Raw genomic sequence first — 23,315 nt, forward strand, 5'->3', positions numbered from 1 at the left:
TGAGCGATGACGTTCAGCTCCCAGGAATCATTGCAAACTGGAAGTGACGGCGTGGGCCGCGGCCACAGAGGGAGGAAGTGGAAAATAGGTGAGTATTTCTTACTACAATTACAAGGTAAGTAAAAAAAAAAAAAAAATGACCCTAACTATCCAATTCCTTTTCAGGTGAAGAAGAGCAAGCGGATGGACACAAAATCGATTAGGTCGATTTTGTGCCCGGAACTCCGCTTTAATGGTTTTGTAATTGATTCTTCATTAAATAATTTCTTACTGGGTTCTGCCTCCTTGTAACATCCTCATCAAGCACCTGAACCTCTCCCTCACAACAAAATCGGATTTTTGTAAGATCTTACCGTAAAATCCTTTTCTCTTAGCTCATTGACAGACGTAGTCTTCTTGATTCACAAGAACTGGGTTATGTTGTCTCCGCAGGAGTAGGACTAGGCAGAAAAGAAAAAACGTTCTGGCTCCACCTTAGGGGCAGTCCCAGAGGGTATATCCTCCCTCTCTCTGCTACAAGGCATCAGTTCTGTCACAAAGCAGCAACAGAGAATTTAACCCAACCCAACTCAATGATAGAGGGGCGGGTACTACGTCTGTCAATGAGCTAAGAGAAAAGGATTTTACGGTAAGATCTTACAAAAATCCGATTTTCTCTGTCGCTCATTGACAGACGTAGTCTTCTTGATTCACAAGAACTGGGACATCCAGAAGCAGTGCCACAAATGAGGGGTGGGATTGACAGAAATCAAAATCCAATCTAGAAGGCCCAACCGGTGCCAAACTAGAAGTTTTAAAGGCTCATTATAAACAAAGAATGAGACTCAAATAAAAATTCCAATGGAAAAAAACCCTTGAGGTAGACCACTGGTCTCCTCAAATGGCGGCCTGCAAAACCTTGCGGCCAAACGAGGCATCAGACGATGCCATTACATCAACTTTATAATGTTTTGTAAAGGTATGCACCGACGACCAGGTAGCCGCCTTGCACACCTGGACCACTGACGCCTGATGGCGAAAGGCCCATGACGCACTAAGTGCCCGAGTGGAGTGCGCCTTAACAGGGAACGGGGGCTCCCGACCCTTAATAGAATAAGCCTGTACCACCGTCTGTCTGATCCATTTGGAAATAGTCGCGGCAGATGCAGGCAACCCCTTTTTGGGTCCATCCGGGACCACAAAAAGTGAATCCGTTTTGCGAAACGAGTCTGTCGTTTTCAAGTATACCCTGATCGCCCGGACCACATCCAAGGAGTGCAAAGCAAACTCCCGAGGATGACTGGGCTTAGGACACAGGGAAGGTAATACAATTTCTTCATTCAGATGAAATTCTGAAACCACTTTTGGTAGGAAGGATGGATTCGGACGAAGAACCACCTTATCTCTATGAACCACCAGATATGGGGAACGACAAGATAATGCGGCCAGTTCTGACACCCTGCGTGCAGAAGTGATAGCCACCAAGAAGGCCACCTTCTGGGACAACGTAGGTAGAGGAATCTCCCTAATATCTTTAAAGGGAGGTTTCTGAAGAACCGACAATACTAAATTAAGATCCCAGGGTGGTAACGGCGCGCGCACTGGCGGAGCCAGATGTCGCACCCCCTGGATGAAATTCCGCACCAAGGAATGAGTAGCCAAAGGCTTCTGAAAGAAGATAGCTAAGGCTGAGACCTGACCCTTGATAGTACTCAAGGCCAGTTTCTGCTCAACCCCTTGTTGCAGAAAAGCTAATATTCGACTAACCGAATAAGACCGTGGACGGAACCCCAGAGGTTCACACCATGCAATGTAGGACTTCCATGTGCAATGATAAATCTTTCTGGAAGTCTCTTTCCTTGCTTTAACTAGAGTAGGAATAACTGAAGCTGACAAACCCTTGTCCTTCAGCACCTGGGTCTCAATAGCCAGGCCGTTAAAGCCAGCGATCGTAAAGCAGGATGGAAGATCGGTCCCTGAGACAGTAGGTCCTCCCTGAGAGGAAGTCTCCACGGGACGTCCGCCACCAGTCTGACCAAGTCGGCGTACCAAGCTCGGCGAGGCCAGTCCGGAGCTACCAGGATTACTGGAATTCCTTCCTCCTCTATCCTGCGAAGAAGTCTTGGCAGTAACCCGAGAGGAGGGGAGGCATACATTAACTGGTATTGCCCCCACGGGGCGATCAGTGCGTCTGCGGTCTCTGCTAGAGGATCGCGGGAGCGAGCCACGAATCTCTGTACTTTCTTGTTGAATCGTGATGCCAACAGATCCACATCCGGGGTGCCCCAACGTAGGCACAACTGGTGGAAAACTTCTGGATGGAGGGACCATTCCCCCTGGTCCACAGTCTGACGGCTGAGATAATCTGCCTGCCAATTTTCCACCCCCGGAATGAACACCGCAGAGATCGCTGGAACAAATCGTTCCGCCCAGCGAAGAATGCAAGCCACTTCCTTGGCCGCTCGGACACTCTTGGTGCCCCCCTGGTGATTGACATAAGCCATGGCCGTGGCGTTGTCCGACTGGATTCGAACCGGGCTGCCCTGGAGCTGCTCGGTCCAGTGAATCAGACAAAGTCTGATCGCTCTCAGTTCCAATACATTTATCGGCAACCTGGATTCTTCCGGGGACCAAAGTCCCTGGACAGATAACTGACCGAGAATTCCTCCCCATCCGGATAGGCTGGCATCCGTGGTCACTATCGTCCAATATATTGGCAGAAATGACTTTCCCTGGCTGAGCATCGGAGACCGAAGCCACCAGACCAGAGACTCTCTGGTCTGTTTGCTCAATCGGATCCGATTGTCCAGGGATTCCAGATTCCGATTCCATCTGAGAAGAATCTCTTGCAGAAGAATTCGGGTATGGGACTGGGCAAATGGGACTGCTTCGAAGGAAGCCGCCATCAACCCCAGAACCCTCATGCAAGTTCGAAGAGAAGACCAGCTGTTGGATAGTAACAACTGGACTGCTGATTGAATCTTCCGGAGTTTCCCTACCGGAAGGAAAACTCTTGTCCTGACTGTGTCTAGAATTAGACCCAGATATTCGAGCCTCTGGGTGGGAACCTCTTTGCTGGTTCACCAGCCACCCGAATTCCTGTAAAGAAATTATAGTAATTTCTATGTTTTGTAGCAGGGTCTGAGGAGACTCTGCATGAAGCAGGAGATCGTCTAGGTAACCTAGAATCGATATGCCTCTTTGGCGCAGTAGTGCCAACATTGGGGCCAACACCTTCGTGAAGACCCGAGGAGCCGTGGCGAGACCGAAAGGTAACGCCACAAACGGATAGTGGTTCTCTTCTACGGAAAAGCGTAGAAACCGCTGATGTCCTGCGAAAATGGGAATGTGAAGATAGGCGTCCTTGATGTCTATGGACGCTAGGACATCCCCTGGATGCAGGAAGGCTGCTACTGTGCGAATGGATTCCATCTTGAATTTTCTTATGTTGAGAAAGGAATTGAGTGCCCTTAAGTCCAGAATTGGACGCACTTTGCCCTCTTTCCTGGGTATTGTAAATAGGTTTGAATAAAACCCCTGAAAACGTTCTGTCCAAGGAACGTGGACTACCACTCCTTGTTGTAGTAAATCCGTGACTGCTCTCCGCAGATCTTCTAGACGATCCGGGGGTAGTCGGATATTGGAAGGGAAGAATCGCGCCGGTGGGAGAGATCGAAACTCGATCTTGTACCCTGACCTTATGACTTCGCAAACCCACTTGTCCGGGATTCTGGAAAGCCATGGATCCGGGAACCGGCGAAGACGTCCCCCCACCCCAGTTATGGGTGGGGGCGCACCTTCAGGCTTTGGACGATTTATCTTCAGGTCTGGAGGGGGCGGGCTTTTGCTTGCCCGACCAACGTCCCCTGAAGCCTCCTGAAGGAGCTTTGGAGGACTTAATTTTTTCACCCGCGGGACGAAAAAACTTTTTGTGAGCAGAGAAAGAAGGCCCTCGTCTTTGACGAGGTCCTTTACCTTTAACATTTTGCGGTAAAAAGGTGCTCTTTCCTCCCGTGAGATCCTTAATGATCTCATCTAAGTTGGCTCCAAATAGACGCTCTCCTAAAAAGGGGATATTAGCCAATGCTTTTTTTGAACCTTGGTCGGCTAACCAACCTTTTAGCCACAGTGTACGCCTGAGAACCACTGCTGAAACTGATGCTCGCGCCAATAATGGAGTGGCGTCTAACGCCGCATCACACACAAACTGTAACCCCTGTATCATTTGTTCCAACAAATCTGATACCGCCTGAGGGACTTCTTCTAAGTCCCGACGCAACCACTTGGTCCATTCAGTTACAGTCTGCGAAACCAGTCCAATAGCAATTATTGGTCTGAAAGCTGATCCAATCAAGGAAAACATGGTGCGAGACATAGCTTCTATCTTGCGATCCACTGGATCTTTAAAAGACGGGGCGTCTTCTAAAGGAATAACCGTGGCTTTATTCAATCTAGCAATTGGTGAATCCACCACAGGTGGTTCTGTCCATTTCTTAATGAGGGTTTCCTCAAACGGATAACGCCTGTTAATGCGTTTAGAAATAGCAGAAGTGCGTTTTGGCAGACTCCATTCTTCTTTGATTGGATTGCCAAAACATTTGGGCAATGGAAAAACCTTCGCTACTTTGATGCGTTTTTTAGTCCCAAAGGGGATTTCAGTTTCAGCTATTTCCGACGGAATATGAACAGATACAATGAGTGCGTTTACCAACGCTTCCTCTCGGGCTATGGCTGATGCCGAAACATCCTCCTCACTGTCTGAAGAGACAGTACCCGAGACTCCAATCCCAGATGAAGTACCTGCAACTGCAGAAATAGGCTCAGATTCTGAATCCGAAGTTTCAGATAATAAGGGGTTAGGCGGGGGTCGCTTTCTTGCGCCCTGTCCCTGACAAGCCACTTCCACCCGGGACACAAAAGTTTCCATAATAGCTGACAATGATTCAACCGTCAGTGGGGTGCTGGAGGATCCTGCAGACACCTCGAGGGGATCCGGTGGAGATACATGAGTGGCAGGGTCCATGTTAATTCAGGACACCTCTGCCAGAAAAAACAAAAACTTTTTTTTTTTTTATGTGTATCCCCCTAGCGCAATAGCGCCCCTCAGAGTACCTGCTTCTCGATCCCCACAGAGAGAGAGAGGGACCCTCAAGGCTCACCACCCAATGCAGAGAAGTTTCCAACCAACTGCAGTCAGCGTCTGTCTTTTACAGACTGGAAAGAGCTGTGTTAGTTTTCCCGGGTAGAAGGACGTGGCTCCGCCCCCTGTGTACGCCTTCCGGCGTTCCCAGCTCTCCACGAGGTAGCTGGGCTCATCAAACATGGCCGCCCCATACAGGAGACAATAGACTCCAAAAACATGGCGGCCGGCGTGACCTGAGGACATTCATGCACTCGGTCTACGGCAAAATGGCGGTGGACTGCCGAAATCGTTTTTCCCAGCACATCCACCTGCATCTCTGCTAAATGGCGGTTTATCGATCTGCAGGAGGTACACTACAATTAAGGTAGGATTATACCTCCTATGTCTGCTGTAATACTACAGTCTGCTGGGTAGAGTGTTAGCTCTCAAACCAAGTCCACTTCCCACCAAACACATGCTGTATTTACAAGGGGGACTTTTAGTGTCAGACAGATACTGACCATGTATGGAGGGGCCCATAATTCATACTGCCTCATAACGAGGAAAAAAGGGAACGTTCGACTCTCTGGTTCCTGGCGTCCAAGCGAGACTTTTAACTCGCAAGGTCAGTCCCTCCAATGGGACTCCGTCGCGGCAGACCCAGCGCGGAGCTCTGGTCTGCACGCGCTCGTAGGCAGAAACCGGGGTGACCACTGGATCTCAACATCCAGCCCGTCGCCCGGCCCCGCATACTTACTTGAATGTGTCGCGGCCGACCAAGCGCAATGCAATGGTCTGCGCGCGCTCGTAGGCCGGCTGGGGTGACCACTGGTGTCGCCCAGTCCGGCGTATTTGCTTGAAGATCTCACAGGAAAAAACACTGGAGAAAAAACTACCTAAAAAATATTTTTTCTAAAAAAAAATCTTGCCAGGACCAGAGATCCCAGCAAGGAACTTAGGTCCTTACTCCTGACTAGACAGAAAAAAACTGATGCCTTGTAGCAGAGAGAGGGAGGATATACCCTCTGGGACTGCCCCTAGGGTGGAGCCAGAACGTTTTTTCTTTTCTGCCTAGTCCTACTCCTGCGGAGACAACATAACCCAGTTCTTGTGAATCAAGAAGACTACGTCTGTCAATGAGCGACAGAGAAATGTATGTTAGTTGTGGCCATGTGCACTACTCTATACACACTACAAATGCCATAGGTCCTAGTTAATCTTGAAAATGATAAGGAGAGGGTGGATACATTCCTACATACAGTGGGAAGGTAGTCGCCCACCAACAGCAAGTTGGACCACATAAACAATATAAAAAAAAAGTGGAACACGTAACATGTTCCAGCTCCCGCAGCTCTTTCCCATCATCCCCCTCTCCCTGTGACAGAGGACGGGGGTTCTTCTCCCCACGCCCGCTGTAACAATTTGAAAAGAGCACAGCCATGTGTGTTTCCTGTAAATTAATGCCTACAAGTTCTGTCAGCCATTGTGGTTGATGGCTTGTAGTGCTCTTCCTGCTCTCAGGTAACTGCCTGCCTGTATAAGGTAAGGTCAGACAGCTTTGCTGAGAGTCTGCAGGAGACTGAGATTGCACCAGTGATCTGCAGATCATGGGTGCAATGCTGTGCAGACTCCAGGAAAAAAAATTCACTTTTTTTTACCTTTTATTTTGAAAAGGTGAACTTATCCTTTAAAATACAAAAATCTAAATAGCTAGGCTCTTTTATCGTTCCCTAATACTACCTGCTGGCTATTAAATTGGAGTTTCTGGGTCCTGAATTGCTACACCTGGATTTTAAGTATCATAAATATTTCCTTCTGTTCCAGAGCATATGACTGAGTGAAATGGTGGTGGTGATTTTCTTACGTGTACACTGTGCATCGTCACAATGTCAGAGCACAAATTACATTACTGCTATAGAAAACATTGTACAGCCACGTGTAACATGTATCTTATTGTTGCTGACAAGACAAACAAGCCAATTTTCTTCTTTCATTCATATTATGGAAGAAGTTCTAAATCCACCTAGCATAACATAATCTAAAAAAAAAGGTCACATCCATCTCTAGGTAATGACCCTGTTCTTTACATCACAAAAGAGGAAAACACACAAATCTTGCTCTTGCAACTACTTAGTTATTTACTTCAGGGACCTCTTTCTTCCAAACACAATCAGTGAAATGTGCGTATAAGTCAATCTAGTTAGGTGGAAGTGTTGGATTTAACTTAAAGAGTAACTCCACTTTTGTTGAGAAAAAAACGGAATTTTTGTAAAATCTTACCTGTAAAATTCCTTTCTCTGAGTCCTCCGACAGTCGCCGCCTCTTCATATTCGTCACATATGGGTATTAGACTTTGCTCCGAAGGAGTAGCTAGGCAACAGAATATGTTAACAATAAAGCTTTAACATATCCCACCCTCAAGGGGTGGTCCCCTCAGTCAATACCCTCCTACTTCCTGCAACCATATCTCAGTTTTAGTGGAATAGCAGTAGAGTATACATTCAAACCCCAAAAGAGGGGCGGGGGCGGCGACTGTCGGAGGACTCAGAGAAAGGAATTTTACAGGTAAGATTTTACAAAAATTCCGTTTTCTCTTACGTCCTCCGACAGTCGCCGCCTCTTCATATTCGTCACATATGGGGACGTCCCAAAGCAGTGCAAACATGAGGGGTGGGAAACGCATCCGCGCCGAAAGGCAACGCAGTCTCCACATCAAAGAAAGGAACCTTACCAAAGGAAGGAAACCAGCTGGGCAACAGCAAAAATAAGTGCTCAACAGGAGCAACAACCCAGGAAAAGACAAAAAAACCAGGGAATACAAAGATATCCCAACAGCCAGGAGTCCCCAACAAGGGACCCTATGGAACAGCCGCACTAAGAACCTTGCGGCCAAAGGAAGCATCCGCCGATGCCTGAACATCTACTTTGTAGAATTTTGTGAAAGTGTGCACGGTCGACCAAGTCGCCGCCTTACACACCTGGGCTACAGAAGCCCCATGACGGCAGGCCCAAGACGTACTCAGTGATCTAGTAGAGTGCGCCTTCACAGGCACAGGGGGAACCTTCCCCTGCAAGGCATAGGCCTGTTCAATGGTCTGCCTGATCCATTTGGCGATGGTAGAGGCCGAAGCCGCCATGCCCTTCCGAGGACCCTCTGGAAGAACAAACAAGGAGTCCGTCTTACGAAAAGACTCAGTCGATTTAAGGTAAACCCTAATCGCCCGAACAACATCCAGAGAGTGCAATCTCACCTCCTTTGGATGTTTAGGCTTCGTGCACAACGAAGGCAAAACAATATCCTCGTTAAGATGGAATTCCGAAACTCGTTTTGGCAGAAAAGAAGGATTAGGTCGCAAGACCACCTTATCCAAATGAACAACCAGGTACGGAGACTTGCAGGACAAAGCCACTAGTTCCGACACTCTGCGAGCCGAAGTGATCGCCACCAAAAAGGCGACCTTTTTGGACAACAGAGACAACGAGATCTCCCTGATCTGTTCAAAAGGAGCACGTTGTAACACAGAAAGAACTAGATTCAAGTCCCAGGGGGGCAAAGGATCCCTCCTAGGAGGAACCAGATGCCGCACACCCTGAATAAAAGTGCCAACCAAGGAGTTGGAAGCCACGGGACGTTGAAATAGAACGGCCAGCGCAGACACCTGACCCTTTATCGTGGCCAGCGCCAAACGCTGATTGACACCCGTCTGAAGGAAAGACAGCACACGGGAAACCGAGTACGTGCGGGGTGAAAACCCCCTGGACTCACACCAGGCAAAATAGGCCTTCCAAGTACGGTAATAAACCTTTCCCGAGGAAGACTTCTTCGCGTTGATCAAGGTATGAACGACCTCTGGAGAGAGACCCTTCTCCTTCAGGACGTCGGTCTCAACAGCCAGGCCGTCAAAGCCAGCGACTGTAAAGCAGGATGGTAAATCGGTCCTTGAGACAGTAGATCGTCTCGAAGAGGCAGACGCCAGGGGGCGTCGACCGCCAGATTCACGAGGTCTGCGTACCAGGACCGGCGAGGCCAGTCCGGTGCCACAAGAATCACCGTGCTGCGTTCCGAGTGTAACCTGCGAAGGAACCTGGACAGCAACTGAATCGGTGGAAAAGCGTACATCAGCCTGTACTGATGCCACGGGGCCACTAACGCGTCCGACGCGTCTGCCCGAGGGTCGCGCGTCCTTGCCACAAACCTCTTCACCTTGTAGTTGAGGCGAGACGCGAACAGGTCCACATCTGGAAGACCCCACTTCGCGCACAACATCTGGAAGACAGCCGGATGGAGAGACCATTCCCCCTGATCCAGGGTCTGGCGACTCAGATAGTCCGCCTGCCAGTTCTCCACTCCCGGAATGTGAACCGCCGTTATCGCCGGGACATGAGTCTCGGCCCAAGACAGAATGTCGGCCACTTCTCGAGCCGCTCGGGCACTCCTGTGGCCCCTTGGTGGTTGATGTAGGCCACCGCCGTGGCATTGTCCGTCTGCACCCGAACCGGGCAGCCCTGCAGCCGGTCCGTCCAGCGATGAAGACAGAGCCTTATCGCACGCAATTCCAGAATGTTGATCGGGAGGGAAGACTCCCCCTCCGACCAGGTCCCCTGGGCGGACAGAACGCCCAGAACACCACCCCAGCCCGACAGGCTGGCATCCGTAGTGATTATCGTCCACGAGATCGGACGAAACGACTTGCCCCCGGACACCAACGGGGACTGGAGCCACCACAGAAGGTTTTCCCTGGTGCGATGACTCAACGAGATCTGAAGATCCAGAGATTGAGGTCGCCCGTCCCACTTGGACAGGATCTCCGCCTGGAGACCCCACGTGTGAAACTGAGCGAAAGGAATCGCCTCGAAGGCCGAGACCATCAATCCCAGACATCTCATACACGTTCGCAGAGACGAGTGTGGAACGTCCCTGAGGAACCTGACATCCTCCTGAAGAGTCCTGAGTTTGTCTTCCGGCAGGAAGACCTTCGCCTGCACCGAGTCCAGTATCATTCCCAGATAGGGAAGACGAACCGACGGACTCAGTGTCGACTTTGGAACATTTATCGTCCAACCGAACTCCTGCAGAGTTTGCATTGTGACAGACAGGTCCTTCTCCAGACCCTGACCGGTCGCAGACCGAATCAGAATGTCGTCCAGATACCCCAGGACAGAAATGCCCTGGGCCCTCAATAATGCCAGAACCGGTGCAAGCACCTTGGTGAAGACCCGCGGAGCCGAGGCGAGCCCAAAGGGCAACGCCACGAACTGGTAGTGATCCTCCGCAATGGCAAATCGAAGGTATCTCTGATGCCCCTCGAATATGGGGATGTGAAGGTACGCATCCTTCAAATCGATGGAGGCCATGAATTCCCCCGGAACCAGGGCAGCCACCACCGAGCGCAGGGACTCCATGCGGAACTTGCGAACCCGCACAGAGCGGTTCAGAGCTTTCAAGTCCAGAATCGGACGAACCTTGCCCTCCTTCCTGGGCACGGTGAACAGATTGGAATAAAACCCCCGAAATCTGTCCCGATGAGGCACCGGAACCACCACACCCTGAGCCCTCAGGTCCCGCACCGCCAGGTGCAGATCCCGCAGGCGCTCTGGAGACAGTTGTAGATTTGAGGGAAAAAATCTGCTCTCCGGCCGAGAGAGAAACTCGATCTTGTAACCAGATCGAACGATTTCCAGAACCCATCTGTCCCGCACACGGGCCAACCAGGGTTGAAGAAAACCGAGCAAGCGTCCCCCCACCCCAAAACTGGGTGAGGGCGCCCCTTCAGGCCGAACTGTTATGGGCTGCAGGTCCGGATTGGCCGGACTTCTGTTTCCCAGACCAGGGCTTCTTCTGAGAGCCTTGGCCTTTGAACGGTTTGCCCTTGTAGTGCGGCCGAAAGGCACGAAAGGACCCCTGAGGGGGCCGAAAACTCGCATGCTTCTTCCCAGAAGCCCCCTTAGCCTTGGGGAAATGGGGCAAGAGAGTGCTCTTACCCCCGGTAATCCCCTTAATCAACACATCCAGGGACTCCCCAAAAAGGCGAGACCCATCATAAGGCAGATTGGCTAAGGTTTTACGTGAAGATTGGTCCACCGACCAACACTTCAACCAAACCAGGCGGCGAGACAACACCGCCACGCTGTGCACACGTGCAGCCAACGGAATCAGGTCCAAGTCCGCATCACACAGATACATGACACCCTGGTGGATTTGATCCACCATATCCAGGGTCGCCGCCGAGGCCGAATCGGCCACTAGGACGCGCCTAAGCATCTGCGTCCAACTTGCGATCGCCTGAGCCGCCATGAGAGAAGCAAACAGAGCCTTAAGCATAGAACCCGTAACAGAATAAGTATGACGGGCAAGAGACTCCAGTCTCCTATCCGTGGCATCACGGAAAACAGGGGATCCCTCTGCAGGGATCGCAGTGGCTTTGTTCAAAACCGCAATTGCATGATCCACTGGTGGAGGCACACACCACCGTTCATCAGTGGCAGGCGAGAAAGGATAACGCAGCTTAAATTTACTCGGAACCGCAAAAGGCTTGCGCAGATCGCGCCATTGGTCCTTAACAGCGCGCTGAAAATCAGCATTGCAGGGAAAACCTGCGGCGTCCTGCGTTTTCTCTGCGTCCCATACGCCGCCAAGGCAGCTGGGGGACACACCTCGTCCTGCAAACGCAGCGTCTGCTTAATGGAAGCAATCAACTCATCCATGATTGCAAGCTCTTCAGGCGAGCCAGGGGGAGAATTATCAACCCCCTCAACTTCAGCCTCTACCTCAGACCCCACTAGATCAAGAGAGGAGCGGGACCCCGATAGGGGGGTCCCTGCCAGAACAGCCCCATCACCTTCACCCTCAGAATCAGAGGACAGAGCAACTCTGGGCCGTTTAGTAGATTGAGCAGCCACTAGCATTTGCACCTGGGCAGCAAGGCCAGCCACAATAGTGGCTAAATCCCCCCCTGGGGGGGAAACAGCGGTCCCCTGGCTTTCCACCAATACTGTGGGAAACTTGCCCTCCTGAGAATCCATTGCCCCTGTATGCCAGACAACCAAGGGTTAACTGCCCCCTTTCAGCAAGCGCGGCAAGCGCAGCCCACCGCACCACACTCAGGCACAACGAGACCCCCACAGGGAATATACAGACTGAATACAGGCAATGGAACACAGGAATAGAAGGATAAAACCTGAGGAGACTCCGCCGCTGCTGCTGCCTCGATCGGTGCTTCCAGGAAAGAGGAAGTGATGCTGCCAGGGCGCTCTATGTAAGCCTATGGAGGCTACAAGAAAATGGCCGCCGTGCATGTAAACCATGCGGCCGGAGCGGGCGCCGGTAAAATGGCGTCGTTTGGCGCCGAAATCGCCGCTCCACAGTGCATAAAAACACACACAATCTCATCCCATTATATGGATACATGTTAGATCGCCGCAGCGATCGCTGTATATGCCCCAACATGCCATTAAAAACATGCCCCACAGCACACAGCTCCTCACACAGCCCAGTCTGACACACTCAGTGTCATACAGCTCCCCCCCCCCTTGCAGCCCACAGCATGCAGCCGAGAGATAGGGAGACAAGCAGTGTGATTCAAAGGCAGGTTACACAGTCCCAGACTGAGACCCCCCCCAGACAGACAGGTCCCCACATAGATACACTTACCTCACATGGCGTGGGGAACCCGCACAGGCGAACAAGCCACTGCACATGAGGCAGGGAGAGTCGCAATTCAAGACGCACACAATGGCGGTTAAGAAACCGCACAGCGTCCGGTGAGGTAGCCACCTCACCAATCATCCCTGCACCGAACAGGGATGGGTCGTTCACTGTGCCAGGAGCGTTACCTGGCTGAACGCTCGATGGCAGACTGGGAAGCCACTGACCCACGACCTGCGACCAGGGGGATCAGCCCGAGACCCAGTCCGCATGATCCTCTTCGTCCGAAGAACTAACTAATGCTGACAAAAATAACAGCTAAGTAAAGGTAGAGAGAAAACTCAAACAAAATATTAAAAAGAAGAAAGAGTCTGGGACAAAAAGTCCCAGCACAGAGAGAGCCAGCCACTCCTGACAAGCTAGACATTAAAACTGAGATATGGTTGCAGGAAGTAGGAGGGTATTGACTGAGGGGACCACCCCTTGAGGGTGGGATATGTTAAAGCTTTATTGTTAACATATTCTGTTGCCTAGCTACTCCTTCGGAGCAAAGTCTAATACCCATATGTGACGAATATGAAGAGGCGGCGACTGTCGGAGGACGTAAGAGAAAAACATTCCTCTCTAGGTGATCTATGTACATTATAAGGATTTTAACAAACTTTGTTGCAGAGTCCTACCTTGTTATTCTGAAGAAATCCCTGTGTATAGGAAAGTGAGTCTAACGGGAGTGGTTTCTTAATTATCAATCAGCTGTGCACCTGAAGGACTCTAATTTGAAAGCTGTTGGGCCTGCATTCCTTTAGACATGTTACTATTGGGAACTACTCACCAAAAATTAAATTTTTGTTGCAGGGGATGCCTGAAATCTGACTTGTATGTGCAGACTGGTGGGCCAATCACACAAGCAGGAAATTATGTTTCTGGGGGGCATTCTGTACACAGAACTCTTCCAGGTAGCCATATTGCATTGCATTTTCCGAAAAATTACAGAGCTGCACATTGAAAAGGAAAGGTCATTTCCTCATTTTTAATAACATTTAAATACAATATGACTTTTGTCGCAATTGTATACGGTTTATTTCCTTTGTTAATTACCACAAAAGTGAAGTTACCCTTTAAGGAAACTGGGTCCCTGCCACTACATGGTAGGTATCTCTAGGTGTAGGCCGATTGCTTCAGTAATCCTATTTAGGACCTTGGGTGCCCCAAATCACAGGGTGCACTGGTATGCAAAAATGAACCCGGCTTCCCTGGTTCAGAGCCTACCCACACCTCCTAATAGCTGGCAATGGCAATACAGAAAGCAACAAGAGGGTTGTCAGACATATATTGATAAGTAGATGGGATTGTTGGATAAATGAGCCATTGAGTAGGATTTGTGTGTTTTCAAATAAACATATGCTCTTGTATACTGGCTGTTTAGGAGTAAAGCTATCTATAAAGACCCTTTTAAAAGGGTAGCCAAATTATTCAGTAGTTTTTCTTTTCCCACAGCCTTTTGCTGTTTTTATAAAAGTGTTCTTACTGACCTGGAAGACTGTCCGGCACATTAAAATAACAATAGAAAGACAGAAAGGGGTGAAGCCAAACTCTTTCAGGAAAAGTAAAAATGTCCATAAACTTTAATAAACATATTTCGCCAGTGAAAGCTTGATTGGATCTTGGGAGAGATGGTTTGAAAGATCAAAGTGATATTAAAACACAAAACGCTTAATTGCCATTGATTGTTCTAAAATTGTATAGTGATCAAGCTTTCGGTCTCATTCTAAAATTGTATATTGATCACGTTTTCAGGTCTCATTTAAACAAATAATCAAACAAAAAAGGCTAAAAATGTTGCTGTGTTTTAGAGGGGTCACGTGATTTTCCCTGCCTTTTTTTTTCCTCTTCCCCCTTTTGTTAGGTAATTTGCTACTTGTTGTTGTATATTGTCCCGCCCGGTACACAGGGGGGTGGGGGTGAGACTGGGAGGAGAGACGGGTGTCAGCTCCCATGGCACGTCCAGTATAAATCTAACCTTGCTGAGAGATGGACTAGCTCTGAGGAAGGGAGGGTGTCTCCCGTAACGCGTCAGTGGTCCAATGATAGGGACATCTACCTCCACATGTGGTGGACTCATTCTATGCGTTATATGTTCTTCATGTCTGTGAGTATGTTTTTGGCTTTTTAATAAAATTTTTAAGGTGTCCAAAGGGTAATGCACCAGGTGTTTGCGCCTCCTTTTCTCTCTTTTGTTTGAACAATAGAAAGACAGAAAGGGGTGAAGCCAAACTCTTTCAGGAAAAGTAAAAATGTCCATAAACCTTAATAAACATATTTCATTGCTGTATACATCTGGTGCATCAAAAATGTATACAGCACAGTTTTTGCTGTCACTGAGTCACTTTACGTAGATTTCATTGATTGCACTGGTCACTTTAATTATTGAATAACTTGCTGTATAATTTACACATTTGCACTTTATTGGACCCGTCTATATTTACATTTTATTACCCTCTATGCACTCAGTCACTTTATACACTGCAATTATTATTTATTTAAATGATCTAAATACTTTATAAGGTTCGCACCTTTGCCACATTATATTTTTGAGATTATTTATTTTTGTGCCATATTGATATTTATTTATTCATCTTTGTGCATACCTTTGCACACTTTTCTGTCGATTTATCTATATACCTTACAGTAGACAGTGCCATTCCCACACCTAGATTTCATTTTTATATAGTCTCTGACTATATTTCTGGGAGGCTGCAGCCTACTCACCTACCCAATATATATCCTTTAGCGCAGAGTTTAACACTTTAATCAAACAAAAAAGACTAAAAATGTTGCTGTGTTGTAGAGCGCTCCCATTCACAGAGAAAAATCTGTGGGATGAGCGAGAAGAAATCCAGTCAAATGTTTTATAGGTTATCTAGGGAAGACTGAGTAATCTTCTTGTGCCTGCACAGCTCTGATTGGCTGTAGCAGTCACATTACTTGCGAGTTCACTGCAGCCAAAGCATGCATACGTAATGGCAGCGAATGGCAGGGTCAAACAGGTATTTATGCCTAAAACTGATGTGATATTAATTATTGCTTATGTATACAATGTAAATAGTATGTAAATACATTTTTAAATAATTTGGGTTAATGGACACTTTAAGAGGAGACACCGTAATTTAATTATACCTGCCTAAAGTATAACTAAATGCAAAACATTTTTTTTTTCTAGTTTTGGACAGAGTGGGGATGGATTGGAGCACCTATTAAGTTTATCTTGCTGTCTGTGCCCTTGTTAAGGAGATTCACCCTCTTTGTCCTGCATACCATTATCATTGAACATGAAAGTAAAAGAAAATCACAAATGTTGGGTTTGTAAAAGTAATAGAGGGAAAATCTTCCAGTGGGGACACTAGTTCTGGTGACCTGGGGGGGTTCCAAGGTATTCCCCTAATTTTCAGGGATTTCCTCCCACTTCCTGTTTCGGCCATTTAAAAAGGAAGTGAATGTGCATTTCCCCAGTGGTATACAGATGGCAAAAAAATGGCAGGGGTTATAGCCCTCCATTACTCTATCCAAAATGAAAAACAAAAATATGTCACAGCATGTTCCAGTGCTTGTCATGGAAAGAAAGTTTAAACTCCAGTTTCCCCCCTAAAAAATAAAAGTCAGCAGCTACAAACACTGTAGCTGATGCTTTTTTAAAGCGGTTGTATACTACCAAAAAAAAAAAAAAACAAACCCTGCAAGACAAAGGCATAATAAGCTAGTATGCATCACATACTAGCTCATTATGAAATACTTACCTTAAAACGAAGCCCCGACACGGATGCCCGGACACCGCTGTGGGAGCTGTCATGCTCCCTTGGCGTCTCTTCCGGGTTCGCTGTGAGTGGCGGATGATGTCACTCCCGCACGTGGGCGCGGGAGTCACTTTCCGACAAGTAGCCGGCAAGGAACTCTGAAGGTCCGCCGGACCTTCAGAGCGCATGCGCCGCTAGTGTCAGCGGCTGCATGCAGGGCAAATATCTCCTAAACCGTGCAAGTTTAGGAGATATTAATTGTACCTACAGGTAACCCTTATTATAGGCTTACCTGTAGGTAAAAGTAAAAACATTTGAGTATACTACCGCTTTAATATAAGGACACTTATCTGTCCATGAATACAGCCCAGTCATCACTCAAGCCAATTCTTTAATCAGCTTTGGGTCCAGGCGCTGGCATCTTAACTAAGGAAAATGTGCAAGCCGCGCTGCACTTTGTGAATGGACCTGGAGTCTACTAGGACCTGTGATGTGTCCCAGAAGGCTGCAGGGGAAGAAGGGGGATCAAACTTCTATTTGGATCATCACAGTGATCCGAAAGAAAGCGGGAAAGCGGGTACCTGTCAAAACCAGGTACCCGTTACCCCCTCCCACCAAAAAATTAAGTGCCAAATGTGAAGGAAGATGGGGGAAGGAGGAGGAAGATTGGATCTTTCCCTTTGGGATGAAGTCCTGCTTTAAGTATGTGAACAAAAATAAAAACACAATAATGCAATGTGTTTAAAACAAAACACAAATCAATGCACATCATCTCAAGTGTGTCTGGCGTGCGTCAACGCACACTAAATGCAGTGCAAGCTGTGTTAATCAAACCTTACGGAAGACTTCACAACAGAGCAAGCCACCAGACATGAATGTTTATAGGACATTACAAAGCTTCAACAGCAGCTCAGTATGACACAATAGATGGTTACAGATGGGATCTGTTAATGAGAACAATTGGGTGATGAGAAATCCGCCTGTCCTCGCCAAATCACACATAGTTACATAGTTAGTGAGGTTGAAAAAAGACATAAGTCCTTCCAGTTCAACCTATGATGTGTGTGTGTGTTTGCTTTTAACCGTACATTGTATACCCCTGTATGTTGTGGTCTTTAGGCTCCGTTCACATCTAGGCGTTTTGGGGCGTTTTTGGGGCGTTTTTCTGCTCTAGGATCAGCTCTCAAAACGCCCAACAAGACAAATCCTATTCATTTCAATGGCCCCTGTTCACATCTGAGCGTTTTGACGCTGTATACAAAACGCCCAACGCTCAAAAAAGTACATGAGCTTCTTTTTGGGCAGATTACAGGCGTTTTCCATTGATCTCTATTCAATCTAAAAACGCCTGCACAAAAATCGCGGTAAAAATCGCGGTAAAATCGCGGTAAAAAACGCCGCAAAAATCGCGGTAAAATCACGGTAAAAAACGCGCGAAAAACGCTACGCTCAGGTGTGAATGTAGCCTTAAGGTGTCCATCCAATAGTTTTTTGAAACTATCAATGCTCCCCGCTGATACGACTGCTTGTGGAAGAGAATTCCACATCCTTACCGCTCTTACAGTGAAGAACCCCTTACGCACTTTAAGGTTAAACCGCCTTTCCTCAAGTTTTAGTGAGTGGCCACGTGTCTTATTGTACCTCCTTTCTCTGAATAGTTTGTTCCTTATGCTAGGGTCGCCAGTACAGTATTTGTACATTGATATCATATCCCCCCTCAATCGTCTCTTCTCCAGAGAGAATAGGTTCAGTGCTTGTAGTCTTTCCTCATAGCTGATGTCCTCCATTCCCCTAATTATTTTTGTTGCCCTTCTCTGGACTTTCTCCAGTTCCAGCACATCCTTCCTGAGGACCGGTGCCCAGAACTGGACAGCATACTCCAGATGTGGCCGGACCAGAGTCTTGTAGAGTGGAAGAATAATCTCTTTATTTCTGGAGTGAATCCCCTTTTTTATACAACCCAGTATTCTGTTGGCTTTGCTTGCGGCGGCTTGGCATTGCATGCCACTGCCAAGCCTGTTGTCTACCAGTACCCCCAGGTCCCTTTCCATCCTAGACTCACCCAGAGGTCCCCCCCCCTAGTGAGTAGCTTGCTTTCTGGCCCCCAAGTGCATTACTTTACATTTTTCTACATTAAATCTCATCTGCCATGTAGTTGCCCACCCCGTTATTTTGTTCAGGTCTACTTGCAAGATTTCCACATCCTGCATAGAAGATATTGGCATGCCTAATTTAGTATCATCTGCAAATACTGAGATTGTACTAGATATCCCCTCCTCTAGATCATTTATGAATAAATTAAACAGGATTGGTCCCAGGACAGAACCCTGGGGGACCCCACTTTCCACACCCGCCCAATCCGAGTACTCCCCATTAATCACCACCCTCTGTACTCTCCCCTGGAGCCAGTTCTCTATCCAGGTACTCACCTTATGGTCCATACCTACCTTCCTTAGTTTGTACAGTAAGCGTTTGTGGGGAACGGTGTCAAAGGCCTTTGCAAAGTCCAGATACACCACATCCACAGGCTTACCTTTATCTAAGTGGCAGCTCACTTCATCGTAGAAGGTTAATAGATTGGTTTGGCACGAACGATTTTTCATGAATCCATGCTGATTACTACTTATAATACCGTTTTCATTACTAAAGTCTTGTATGTGGTCCCTTATCATCCCCTCCAAAATTTTGCAGACTACTGATGTTAGGCTGACCGGCCTATAGTTACCCGGGATATATCTCGGCCCCTTTTTAAAATATTGGTACCACGTTGGCTTTTTTCCAATCAGCTGGCACCATACCCGTCTGTAAACTATCCTTAAAGATCAAGAATAATGGTCTGGCAATCACCTGGCTGAGCTCATTAAGAACCCTTGGGTGCAAGCCATCCGGTCCCGGGGATTTATTTATGTTAAGTTTCTCTAGTTTAGCTCTAAGTCTATCCTCTGTTAGCCATGGCGGCACTTCCTGAGGTGTATTATTTAGTTCGGCCTTACAAGCGGGGTTCGTGTAGCCCCCCGATTCCTTTGTGAAGACTGAAGAAAATAAATTATTTAACACTTCCGCCTTTTCTCTGTCCTCTGTGGCCATTTTTCCTTTATCATCTTTTATGGGGCCAATGTGCTCTGGCCTCGCTTTCCTACTGTTTATATACTTAAAGAACTTCTTGGGGTTCTTTTTACTCTCCTCCGCTATATGTCTCTCGTGTTCTATTTTAGCCGCCCTGATTTCGTCTTTACATTTCTTATTACACTCTTTGTAGTGCTTAAATGCTGCCAATGACCCCTCAGTCTTGTATTTTTTGAAGGCCTTTTCTTTAGCTCTAATATACATTTTTATGTTGGAGTTTAGCCACCCAGGGTTTAGTTTTGCTCTTTTAAATTTATTTCCCTGTGGAATGCACTGGCCCACCCCCTTGTTAAGTATGCTCTTGAAGCACTCCCATTTTTCCTCCGTGTTCTTTGTTCCCAGGGTTCTATCCCATTTGATATTTTCTAGCAGCGAGCGCAGTTTAGGGAAATTGGCTCTTTTGAAATTCAGTGTCCTTATATTACCCTTGTGTTTCCTATTACTGTAATTAATACTGAAACCAATTGACCTATGGTCACTGTTCCCTAAGTTGTCCCGTATTTCTATATCCGTGAGCAGGTCTGTATTGTTGGTAATCAGTAGGTCAAGTACCGCATTGTTTCTTGTCGGTGCATTCACCATCTGACCCATGAAATTGTCCTGCAAAACATTTAGGAACTGCCGAGCCTTGGCTGAATGTGCGGTTCCTTCTGCCCAGTCTATATCAGGATAATTAAAGTCCCCCATTATAATGACATTTCCCATCCTTGCTGCCAATCCTATCTGTAACATGAGGTCCGCCTCACCCTCCTCCCTCTGGTTGGGGGGCCTATAGCATACGCCCAATATTACCTTCCCCACCGTGCCTTTCCTTTGAAGCTCTACCCATAGGGATTCTGCCTCGTCCATAGCTCCATTATTAATATCATCCCTCATATTTACCTGTATACTGTTCTTAATATACAAACATACCCCTCCCCCTTTTTTACCCTCTCTATCTCTGCGATAAAGGGAATACCCCTGAATGGTCGCCATCCAGTCATGAGAGCTGTCAAACCAAGTCTCAGTTATCCCCACAAAATCTAAGTCCTCCTCAAACATCAGCAGCTCCAGCTCTCCCATCTTGTTGGCCAGGCTTCTGGCATTGGTATACAAGCCTCGTAATTTTGATCGGTTACATTTATCCTCATTTGATGTTTTTAGGCTGCTCTCTTGATTTTTCCCCGTACCTACCCTGGGTATAGGAGCTCCGAACACCCTACCGCTAATGCCCCCATTTCTGCCCTCTGAAACTTGCTTTCCACTGGCTAATTCTACATCTGTACCCTCCCCCCAATTCCCCGCCTCCATAACTTTTCTTCTTGATTCATTTACACGCACAGTACAAACATTTTTTTCCTTTCCAATAAGAAAAAAAGTAAGAAATAGCAATCAGTAAAAGACTTTCCAATAAGTCGTAAAATTTATGCATGATATAAAAATCTTTTCCATCAATTGGAAGTGTTCCTAATTGTTTTGTTAACCCCTCCTATCACAAGCAATGTCGGAATCGGTTGTATCCCATGCATCTGTAGGGCCATATAGGACAACCCTTACACAACCATGCGCAAGCCCACAAAAATGTATCAAATTTAATGAAATTCGCAAGCTTTGCTAGTTAATGCACACTTTTCAATTTAGTCAACCATAAAGGTAAAAATATATCCTTTACCAGCTGAATTATTGCAAAGAATTGGTAGGAGATTGCAGAGGATCATTATTGTGCAATATAATAAAGGTCTAACAGATGTTCTCTTTAAAGAAGAAAACAATTTGATTACAGCAAGGCAGAATATAATAGAAGAAAATAGTCAACATTGAATTCACAAATTGTTAAAAGAAAATGGAGCTGTTTGGAAAATTGACTGTGCAGTCCATTACACAGATTATAGGCTGTGTGTGGCTCTACCTCTTCTCCCAGGCTAGCCTGACACTGGGGGTCCACCTCTGCCTTTGAAGTGTCCAGTTATTCAGTAAAATGAGTGTTAACACCCAGTGGAGGTGATTTATGAAGTCAGGGGTGAGCAGAAGGTCAAGCAGTCAAAAAACTACAATCGCTCATTCGGATTGCCAAGAAAAACCCCAGAGGGCTCATCCCACCAAAATTGTAATACAAACAACCCTCTTACTCTACCTCACCAATACCACAGCAAATAAAGCCCTTGGGTTAATGACTCCCATACAAAGGTAAAAAGATTAATCCCCCTTCTGGAAAATATCTGCCAGATTAATGTCAGACGCCACAAAATTTTAGACACAGAAACACATCTCTTTAAAAGGGGCAATGTAGTTCTAAACCTTTGTATATGTCAATGTGAAAAATGTAAAAGGAACCCTGTCACATCCTCATTTTCTTTTAACTAATGTCATACATGTAAAGAAAAAAGGAAAAAAACAACAAACGATTACTTACTCCTCTTGGCACCTACACGGTTTCATTCACTACAAATGATTCCATGTCTATGAGGAAATAGACACTACTGAGAGTCCATCCCTATATTCCCTTGCATCTCCCACACGTTTCTTCTGCTGACCTCTACGTCACAGCAGGAGAAAGTAGTGTCATGAAGTCAGCAGAAGGAAGGTCTGATCTGACTGAGAACAGCTTATCTTTAAAGCCCCGTACACACGTACCGATTGTCGGCCGTAAATATTCGGCCGCCGACTGATCGGCCGATTGTAGGCTTGTTAGTATGATGCTTCCGACAGCCGACAGCGCATTTTCGGCCGAACAGAATCTGTCGTGCAGACTTTAAAATATTTGTTGGCCGTCACCAGAACGGCCGATTGTTCGCCAGTCAGTACAGATTTCGGCCGACAGACAGCAGATTAGCAAGACTGGGCATGCTCAGAAAAGAAAAAAGACAAGGAAAGTTAACCATCACATGACATCACTTCTGCAGTCGGCTGTTGTTGGCCGACAAAATTCGTGTGCAGTCTTTTGCAGTTTTCAACAGACACGACAGCCCTGGACAAAAGACGGCCAATTGTTCGGCCGACGATCAGTACGTGTGTACGGGGCTTTAGGCTAACCAGGTTCACCTCAGCAGTTCTTTAGCAGGGATGCTCATACCTATACTTTATACACCCCTACTACAGGGAGCGTTTATAACATCTGTATGCGAAATTTCAATTGCAGAGCAGCAATCTAGCGTAAATTTTACAACAGAACATTTCAGGTAAATGTAACAATAATAAATAAATTGTATACCTAAACACACTCTATGCCTTTGGGCTTAATAGGAAATGGGATCGAGTTCCTTTTAAAGCCCACCCTTGACCCATTGATACTCAACCTTCACACAATCATGCACCGTTCTTTTGTTAGACCTGCACTAACCATGTGTAAACTCTGTATCGGACTGCATTTGGAGCTGATACATAATGGTTTCACCCTATCTTACACAAGACTGTTTGGGACTGGAGACTGCTCACTTAGGTTAAAGGGGTTGTAAAGCCAGAAGTTATTTTTTTAATCTTAATGCATTATATGCATTAAGCCCCATCTCTATCCAGCAATGTCAATGAGTGCCTTAGCCATCCAGGATTGGATTGGATTCCTGATTGACTGAGACACCGCAGCGGCGTCAGTGGCTCCTGCTGAGTTAACTCAGTTAGCCAATCAGGAAGCAGAGTGGGTGGAGTTGAACAGCAGCTCGGTCTCTGAATGGAT

At 47.1% G+C, this 23,315-nt stretch overlaps 1 protein-coding gene across 2 annotated transcripts in view; it reads right to left on the bottom strand.

Annotated features, from left to right (window-relative positions):
• Positions 1-23,315, bottom strand: part of LOC309566244 (chloride channel CLIC-like protein 1) — a 478,998-nt gene that overhangs the window by 49,637 nt on the left and 406,046 nt on the right. The gene's annotated exons all lie outside the window — the stretch shown is intronic.

Source organism: Pelophylax lessonae (assembly GCF_965119305.1).
Source record: "Pelophylax lessonae genome assembly, chromosome: 11".
NCBI lineage: Eukaryota > Metazoa > Chordata > Amphibia > Anura > Ranidae > Pelophylax > Pelophylax lessonae.